The sequence below is a fragment of the Myotis lucifugus genome, unplaced genomic scaffold (genome assembly GCF_000147115.1).
Source record: "Myotis lucifugus unplaced genomic scaffold, Myoluc2.0 scaffold_650, whole genome shotgun sequence".
NCBI classification, from domain to species: domain Eukaryota; kingdom Metazoa; phylum Chordata; class Mammalia; order Chiroptera; family Vespertilionidae; genus Myotis; species Myotis lucifugus.
Window position 1 is genome coordinate 127035 of NW_005871698.1, and position 9761 is coordinate 136795.

Consider the following 9761-nt stretch of genomic DNA (forward strand, 5'->3'; position numbering starts at 1 on the left):
TCTCAATAAACTAAGAAGAAAAGGAAGTTTACTCAAAGAACATTTTACTTATTAGTGAAAGACTGTTCATACAATAGAATATTATTCAGTCTTTAAAAGGTAGAAAATTCCAACACATGTTACAACATAGATGAATCTTAAAGACATTATACTAAGTGAAATAAACCAGTCACAGACGAATAAATACTATATGATTTCACTTAATATGCAGAACCTAGAATAGTTTAATTCATAGGGGCAGAAAGCAAAATGGCGGTTGCCAGGGATGGAGATGGGGGAGAGGAATGAGGAGTTGTTGTTTATGGTAAAGAATTTCAGTTTGGGAAGATGGAAAGAGTTCTTGAGATGGATGGTGGTAATGGGTACCAAACAATGTGAATGTAGTTAATGCCAGTGAACTGTACAGTTAAAAATGATTAAAGTGATCCTGGCCAGTGTGGCTCAGTAGGTTGGAGTGTCGTCCTATATGCCAAAAGGTTGTGTGATTAATCCCTAGTTGTGGCATGTATGGAAGACAACCAATCGATATTCTCTCTCACATTGATGTTTCTCTCTCTCTCTCTCTCTCTCTCTCTCTCTCTCTCTCTCTTTTTACCCTCTCTCTAAAAATCATAAGCATGTCTTTTATTTATTTATTGTTCAGATTACATTTGTTCCTCTTTTTTCCCCCCCCATAACTCCTCTCCTCCCAGTTCCCGCCCCACCCTCCGCCCTCACTCCCCACCCACTGTCCTCATCCATAGGTGCACGATTATTGTCCAGTTTCTTCCCGCATCTCCCATTCCCCTTTCCCCCCCAAGAATAGTCAGTCCATTCCCTTTCTATGTCCCTGATTCATTATAATCACCAGTTCATTCTGTACATCAGATTATTTATTCACTTGATTCTTAGATTCACTTGTTGATAGATGCATGTTTGTTGTTCACAATTTGTATCTTTACCTTTTTCTTCTTCCTCTTCTTAAAGGATACCTTTCAGCATTTTGTATAATACTGGTTTAGTGGTGATGAACTCCTTTAGCTTTTCCTTATCTGTGAAGCTCTTTATCTGACCTTCAATTCTGAATGATAGCTTTGCTGGATAAAGTAATCTTGGTTGTAGGTTCTTGGTATTCAGTGATAAGCATGTCTTTAGGTGAGAATTTTTTAAAAAGTTAAAGTGGATAAATTTTGTGTTATAAAATTTTATAATTCACTACAATTAAAAAATAAAAGTAAGTAAATACAATAGTGAGGGAATTAATACTTTTCCTGTAAGACTGAGAAGTGTTCTCACCACTGTCCTACAGTCTCTAGCTAGTGAAATATTGCAAGAAAAATAAATAAAAGGTATACAGATTGGAAAGGAAGAAGTAAAACTGCCTTTATTCGCAGACAACATGTAGAAAATTCTAAGGAGTCTCCAAAAACTTACTAGAATGAATAAAGCCGATCAGCAATGCCACAGGACACAAACCAATATACAAAATTAACTGTATTTCAATATATTAACAACAAAAAATAAAAGGTGAAATTAAAAGGCAATTCCATTCACAATAGCATAAGAAGAAACACAAAATACTTGGGAACAAATTTAACAAATGAAGTATAAGTGCTATGAACTAAAACCCACAAAATGTTGATAAGATATTTACCTGAAAAGCTGAATAAATGGAGAGACATACCATGCACATCAATTAGAAGGCTCAGTATTGTTAAGAAGGCAATTCTCACAATTTGATCTAGAGATTCCAAACAAACCCTATGAAAATCATATTTAGAAATACAAAAAAACCTAGAAAAGTCAAAATATTTTTAAAAGAGCAAAGCTGGAAAACTTATGCTATCTGATTTCAAAATTTACTATAAAGCTATAGTACTTAAGACAATCTTATTTTGACATAAGCATAGAACGTCCAAAAATAAGCCCTGATATTTATAATCAATTGGTTTTCAACAAAGATGCCAAAGGAAAAAAATTATAGCCTTTACCACACACTACACACAAAAACTTATTCATAGATCTAAATATAGGAGCTAAATAATCATCTATCCTAATGCCAAAAATGTACCCCCCAAAATCCATACTAACTAGAGCTTTGCTTTATTTCACTTAGGCAAATGAGGCTACAGGTGCACCAAATATCTAGAATATTTTACCAAGATTTCCTACCAATACTTTATCAATATTTTCCTCTCTGTTACCAGATTTGTCAAACTGGGTCCATTGGAAGAAAACCCCATTACAACACCCTGATGGACATCTGCATTGGAAGAAAAAGCAGTGGCATTTTTAGGTTGACCCCAGGGGCACTAAAAAATTCTAAATAGGTTTGAACTCAGATTTTTGTTTCATAGAAGGATAATTTGTTTTCCATCTATAGAATTAAACTGAGAGTTATGCCAGTAATTTCTCAAATTCAGCTGTGACCATTCAGTGTAATGTATTTTGAGGACCTGACAAGGAAAGAAAGGCCCGCCCAGAGCTGTCCCCTATTGGGTTGCTTGGGCCCTAAAGGGCTGAGAGGGTCTACGGCAGCCGTGGGCAAACTACGCAGGATCCAGCCCATTTGAAATGAATAAAACAAAACAAAAAAAAAAAAAGACCGTACCCTTTTATGTAATGATGTTTACTTTGAATTTACATTAGTTCACACAAACACTCCATCCATGCTTTTGTTCCAGCCCTCCGGTCCAGTTTAAGAACCCATTGTGGCCCTCGAGTCAAAAAGTTTGCCCACCCCTGGTACAGAGTCCTAGGTCAGCAGCTGTGTTTTTGGAATGTCACATACCGCGGTGCCCAGGTGTGCCTATTTGACAGTCTGAACGCTGCAGATCAGGGCTGAGCCTGCTTAGGTGAAAGGCCTCCAAGGCAAGCAATCCCTCAATTAATTTCTCAAGGCTTCAGTAGACCTGAGAAATGAGTGGACACACCTCTCTCTCAAGGGAGAAGCTGTGGGTTTGTCCACATCTTCTGGATTCCCTCCAGCTTCTGGGTAGGGCTTCTTTCTTGCTATTCAGGAATAGGTGTGGAAAGCAGCAAGCTTCTCTTCTCCACCAGTGGCAGCATTTTCATTCACCTGCCAATACAAGCAACAACTTGTAGGACCCACACTTCACTTTTTTAAAAAAGAGATTTGGTACAAAGAAAAGCTGGTCCCCTTCCCATGAGGCTAATAAAGAGAAATTGTATTTAAAACAAGGGTATATACTCAAAATTCTATTTCCATCTCTCCCTACCTATTGACAGATATTCATGAAAATTGAATTTAAGAATAGTCATGCATGTCTTTTTAAAAGAATAACCTCCCTCCTATCAATGAATTAAACTCAAAAACTCTATTTCAGTTAGTGGTGACCTTTGTTTTAGAATATGTCACACTCTCATCAGAAACAACCTTTTTTTTTCTTTTTTTTTATTGCTTAAAGTATTATAAAGAGTATTACATATGTCTCCTTTTTTCCCCGCCCTTAACAATCCCCCGGCCTCCCCTACCCCGCAGTGTCTTATGTCCATTGGTTATGCTTATATGCATGCATACAAGTCCTTCGGAGAGACAACCTTTTTTCATGAATAAAAATGCTACAATTAAGAATTATAACTCTCAATATTTATTTACCCTCATACCCCACTTTGTACCTAAGAATTTCAAGACAAAATTGCATGATCACATAACAGAATAACTGTATGAGCCTCAGCAGGTCACTTCCCTCTTCTAGAGGAAACATGAGCAGGGGTTGGCACACAATCACATGGTCAGAGCTGCTAGTCCTCAATTCTGTGATAAATCGATTAAAGAAAATGCCTAGGACCAGCACGAGGTCAGGACACAGTTAAGCATGGCATGTGACCCCTGAGTTTCCAGTGTTATTTCTGAGTATTTCTCCTACCAATACTCTATTTTCCACCATTTTTGAATGAAACAATGTTATCATCTTGATTCTTTTTGATATTTTCTTTTTGTTTTAAAAATATCACTGTTTTCAGATCATAAAATTAATACTATTCATTTAAAATATAAAAAGTTATGAAGAAGAAAATCAAATCATCCATAATCCCTCCACCAAGAGATAATCACTGTTAACATTTTTGTTGTATTTTCCTTTAGTGTTTTTATGTATAATCACTCCCCCCCCCCAAAAAAAAAGTTACATAGCAAATACATCAAAAGCAATTTCCTATTCTTAATCTATACCCACATGGGATAAGACCACTTACATTTGGTCATGAGCTTGTCCCACAATGCCACCAGCCTGGGTCCTCTGGTCCCTCCCTCGTGGTCTGTTTCTCCATCCACCCTGACCCTAAGTTCCTCAGCTGGGACCTGACTTATACAGGACTCTAGGTTCAAATTTTGACTATTTGCCTTCAGTGTTGTCTGACCCCCCTTAGGCACTGGGAATGTGAACTGTAAAGGCAAAACTCCATGCAACTATGCACCAATATAACAAAATCAAGTAAAACTTTATTAAAACGTACATCCTTTGTTGTTTTTGATGCTTTGGAAAATAGAGTTTTACTTTGCCTTTTTAAAATGCAGGTATTTCCAAAGACATGGGATACTAGAGTGCAGGAACATATTTGTAATGCCAGCACATGGCCCATAATAAGTGCTCAAAAATGTCCAATGAATGTTTAAATAACATTTATCCAACTCTTGCTCCCTGTCTGGGGGAATACACTCAAAGCTTGAAGTTAAAAATAGCAACAGTAATAAATGCGGTCGGTGGCTCTGCATCCTTTATCAGCCAGAATCACTCGTCTTTAATCATTTCAACATCTCTGTTCCCACATTGGCTCTCACCTTCTTGACTACTAGCCTGTCCTCCTGCAGCCATGGACTTAATCTGCTTTCATGACTGCGGCTTCCACTAATCTCCCCTGGTTGACGTAGACTTTGCTCTACCACCAAGGACACACTGGCCTCCTCCTTCATTGACTCACAGCCTCTTCTCACCTCCCACCGTTCCAACTACTGCGGTCTGCTCCACCTCCATCTCTCCTCTGAAACCATTCTTGCCAAGCTCTAGGATAATTGTTAATCATTGTTTTACCTAACCTCCCTAAAACATTTGACACACTTGACCTCGCCCTCCTTGAGACTCTGTCTTTGTAGTACATGATTCCTGCGTCTGGTTCTGCTCACACCCTGGCTTCCCTTACAGCCTCTTCTTCAGAGTCCTTCTCTGCCTGAGCTGTAAATGTTAGAATTCCCTGGGTTTACTCCTCAGCTCTCGTATGTCTTTACCCTGAGACTCACCTCTCTGGTCTCACCCATTCCCATGATTTCTGCAGCATCTATAGATCCTGCATGCCATCTGTGAGGGGATTATCAACTGCTTACTGAATAATTGCACTTAAATGTCTCTCAAAATCAGCATGTCCAAATGGAACTTATATCTTCCCACCCAAACCTCCCGTTCTTTTATTGTTTTATGGAACCCAAGTCAGAAATTTAGGAGATTCCATGCTCTTCTACAACCCTAGATCTAATGGTTCACCAAGTCCTGCTGATTCTACCTTTTTACTATTTAGCCAATTGTTCTCCAGACTGTGATCTTTCCAAGATGTCCATCTGAATGGGAAGCTCTCTCTGTAACTTCCCATTTCTCTAATAATAAGGGGAACCACCCTCCTTCAGAGGCCCTCGTCCCTTCATAGTATTATCAGTAGAAGTGGAGTTCTTAGGGGTACTGCTAGAATAAGCATTTCTTGAGGCCCCCATGGGAGGGTGAGATATGGTCAAAAGCTTTATTTCCATGGAATTACATCCCTGTGTTTCTAAAGTCGCATTTCCCTTAGTCCAGTCATAGAAGGAGTGTAGCTGGGGTTTCAGTAAAGCTGGAAGCAGAGTCAGAATCCAGAGTTCCTGTTCCATGTTGCAGCTGGGTCCAGTTCAGCATCGGGCTAGTTACAATCTATTAGTCCATTATGTGTGGGGGTCCACATAGCTATGGGCCACATGGGAGAATGCCAGGAAGCCAAGTGTGAGCCATGAGCCAAGGTGAAAGGAATCAACGGAGAGAAGTTCTTTTTCAGGAAATTAAGTATCCCACATCTTCATGGTGGTCACACCCATTCTGGCCAACCATCTGCCCCCAGGTGTGATGGACAGCAAGGACCTTCACTAGTCCCCCCAACTTTACTGGGCATGTGTCAATCTTCCCTTTGTTGGATCACTAGGGAGTATAAAGTTGTAGCTTTCTGGTGAAGCTGTCCAAATGACATGCCTATAATGACTGGCTTCTCCCTTTACTCCTTTTCTGTTATTAATAGCTAGGTTAATTGCAATGGTATCATTAATTCCTATGGTCCAGTCATACCTAACTGCTTTTCATTTATTCAGAAATCTCTGATATCTCTAACCTCTGGGTAGTTACATCTACTATTCCATGTACCTGGAAGTCTCTCTACCCTTTCTGTCACCTGGCCATCTTCTGCTCCTTCTTCAAGTCTTAGGTTAGACATCATTTTTAGGGAGATTTTCAGAAAGTCTTTCTGAAGCTCTGAAGATCTTGGAACATGCTCCTGATATATACGCTCCAAGAATGCTCTGTATCATCTTAGCACTTGCACAGTAATTGTGACTGCCTTTGTACTTGCCTGGACTGTCAAGTGAGTGTAAGTGCTGGGAGGCAGACACAGGTTTACCTTGTTTGTCTTTGTATTACCTGCACAGTGCTAGCACATAGTAGATAGGTGCTCAAAAAATTTGAGTATAATATTATTTCACCTTAAAAAGGAAGGAAATGTTGACACATATTACAACATGGATGAAACGTGAGGACATTATGTTAAGTGAAATAAGCCAGCCACAAAAAGACAAATACTGTATGATTCCACTCATATGTGGTACTTAGAAAGTCAAATTCATACAGACACAAAGTAGAAATGGTGCTTGCAATGGGGCTGGAGGAGGAAGGATTGGGGAGTTAGTGTTTAATGGAAACAGAGCTTCAGTTTGAAAAGATGAAAAAGTTCTGGAGATGGATGGTGGTGATAGTTGCACACCAATGTGAATGTACTTAATGCCACTGAACTGCACACTTAAAATGGTTAAGATGGTTTTATGTTATTGTATTCTTCACAGTAAAAAAAAAAAAAAAAATAGAGCCCGTAGATGAGTCCCTTTGTAAAGCAAAAAGTTCTTGTGTGATGTGAGGAGTCACACCTCTTCCCCCTAACTAACCTGTTCCGGAAACTCAAGTTCATGCATATTGAATTACTTACTAGTAAAGCCAGGCACACTTGAGATATGTTTTGCTGCGGGAGCTACCCATTTGCAATCTCTTCTTCAAGGAGATTCTGTGAGAGGCACTCATTTACAGATATGTGAGAGTCGGAACCATTTACTCACCTTCATTCATCACTATGTGTTGGCATGTGTGTGACGACCAACCTGCTGTTTAATACTGTCATTCTGTAATTATCCCTATCACAGCAGACAGGTACAAGGATCCCAGTCCCCGGCACATCACCAAAGTGCAGGGAGAAACTTGGGCTCCCTCAGCCATCAGTGGGAGTGCCAGCCAGTGAGTAATGAATGGACCTGCAACCACAAATGAGGCTCTCTGTGACTCATCCACACACAAGCTGCTTTATCTCCCTCATCCCACCCACAGTTCCTCCCTGTCCTTTCCTCCAGAGAAGCCGGGGACTTAGATGAAAGTGGGCACACTGTGCCCCGAGTCAGGAAGGCTGCTGAATCAGGAGCCCACTTGGCCCTTACTGCATGGCGCCAATAACACCTCTGCCTGGGCCGCGTCTTTCATCTGAGCACCTCAAAGTCCTTAAAAGCACTGACTATGAAGTCTCATGCAGGCCTGGGATATGCAGGAAACTAGTTCAAAGTTGGAGAGATTAAGGCACAATGGGGGTCACAGTCGAGCTGAATATCACACAAGAAAATGGTCCTATGAAAACTCTCGGACTTCCATGTTATTTTTAAACTTCTCCCACCCTTTTTTCCCCCTGCTACTTTCATATTTTCAATGGATGGGGAAAGGAAATAACAACTTTGCACAAAATATCATCCACAAATAGCAACTTGGTACTTTGGGACAGCCCAGAGCATTTTTTAGAAATCTTGTGGCTTTTAAAACTCTTTTCCTCCAGAACTCCCCCAGAGTCTCTCTTTTTCTGAAAGCTCTATTTCTTGTCAGTCTCGGGCTACAAGACTGAGTGTTTCCCAAACTTTCATGTGCAGAAAAATCACCGGGGGGTCTTATTAAAATGCAGGAGCTGATCCAATATGTCTGGGTGGGGCCTGAGACTCTGAATTTCTAATACACTCTCAGCTGCTGATGGGGGCCCAAGGCCCACACTCAGAGTGGCAAGTGGCCGGACAGAGAAAGCCTCCTGTAGACATGTAGCACTTGGAGCCTGCCCATTCCTTCTCTTAGCGCAGCTTTCTGGCGCTTAATTATTCTGAGTCTTTAATTATTCTGAGTTTAATCATTCTGACTCTTTAGAGTCTAATTTGCAAACCGTGCTCATGTTAGCATAACACAGCACTGGAAGGAGGCACGAAAGTTGTGGTTGTTTTGTTTAAAGACTATGCAAACTGGGACATGGTACTATCTCTGATGGCACTTCACATAGTTAATAGACGTGCTCCTTTAAGGAGTAGTACCAGGTATAATTGTTTGCTAAGCAACATTCCAGCACATTAGACTAAAAAGAGAGTAAACTTAACAGGAGGTCATGTGGGGTGAAAAGAGAAACTACTTTCAAACCAACCATCCAATGCCTGTCAAGTACATAGTCCAGGCACAGAAGAGGTTTTACTACATACATTTATCAGTCTGACACGACCTTTCACCCCCAGCATGTAATTCATGGTCCCCACCATTGTCATGGCAACACTGATAACCAGCGGTGGCTTCTCAACACCCACGGAATGCCAGAGTCATCCAAGCAGTCTCATTGTTTAAGTCTTCCAGCCTGTCACCCTATAAAAGGCAGTTGAGGCTCTGGGCCACAATCTATCTATACTAATAAAAGGGTAATATGCTAATTAGACTGGACATCTTCCAGAGGTCCTTCCTGACAAAGCCTGGGGGGTGGCTGGCCTGGCCCCTCACCCAGGACACCCTGCTACTCCCACCCCAATCAGGGGGCGTGGCCAGCCTGCAAACCCCCGGCGGCCCCTCGCCCAAGCTGCCCCTCCCCCCAGCGGGGACCCCGACCCCGATTGGGGTGTGGCCAGCTTGCAAACTGCCCCAGGCCCCTCGCCCAGGCCGCCCCATCCCAGTGGGGACCCCCACCCTGACCAGGGGTGGGGCCAGGCTGCAAACCCCGCAGCCCCTGCCCTGGCGGTCCTGACCCCCAGCAGTTTCCCCCCACTCCAATCCTGGACCCCCTTCAAGGAAGGCCAGCCAGCCTCCACCTGTGCACCAGTCCTCTATCCTATATAATAAAAAGGTAATATGCAAATTGACCCTAATAGCAGAATGACCATTGCACCGGTCACTATGAGGTGCACTGACCACCTCTTGGTCCCTTTCCCAGGCTGGCAGGCTCCGATTGCCTGCTGGCCACCTGCTGCGGGGCCTGGGCCAGTGAGCGAGCAGGAACAACTGACCTCTTGGTGCCTTCCCCCGGCCGTCAAGCACCGATCACCCAGTGGCGAATCGGGAACCGGGGTTGGATGGTGGCAGGGGGCGGAGAAGCTGCAGGCAGCTGGGAAAGATGGCCCTGATCACAGGCCAGGCCTAGGGACCGTACCTGTGCATGAATTTTGTGTGCAGGCTCTAGTCTATCTAATAAAAAAACAAAAAGGG

The 9761-nt window shown here is 42.2% G+C and overlaps 1 long non-coding RNA gene across 1 annotated transcript in view; it reads right to left on the reverse strand.

The window, feature by feature from the left end:
* Positions 1-1075: 1075 nt before the first annotated feature.
* The window catches only part of LOC111823741, a 26012-nt gene continuing 17326 nt past the window's right edge, over positions 1076-9761 (reverse strand). Inside the window, exons 2-3 of the long non-coding RNA XR_002826814.1 lie at positions 2913-3058; positions 1076-1128 (exon numbers count right to left, since the gene is read on the reverse strand). This is a non-coding gene — a long non-coding RNA (uncharacterized LOC111823741). The remainder of the gene's footprint in view (positions 1129-2912; positions 3059-9761) is intronic.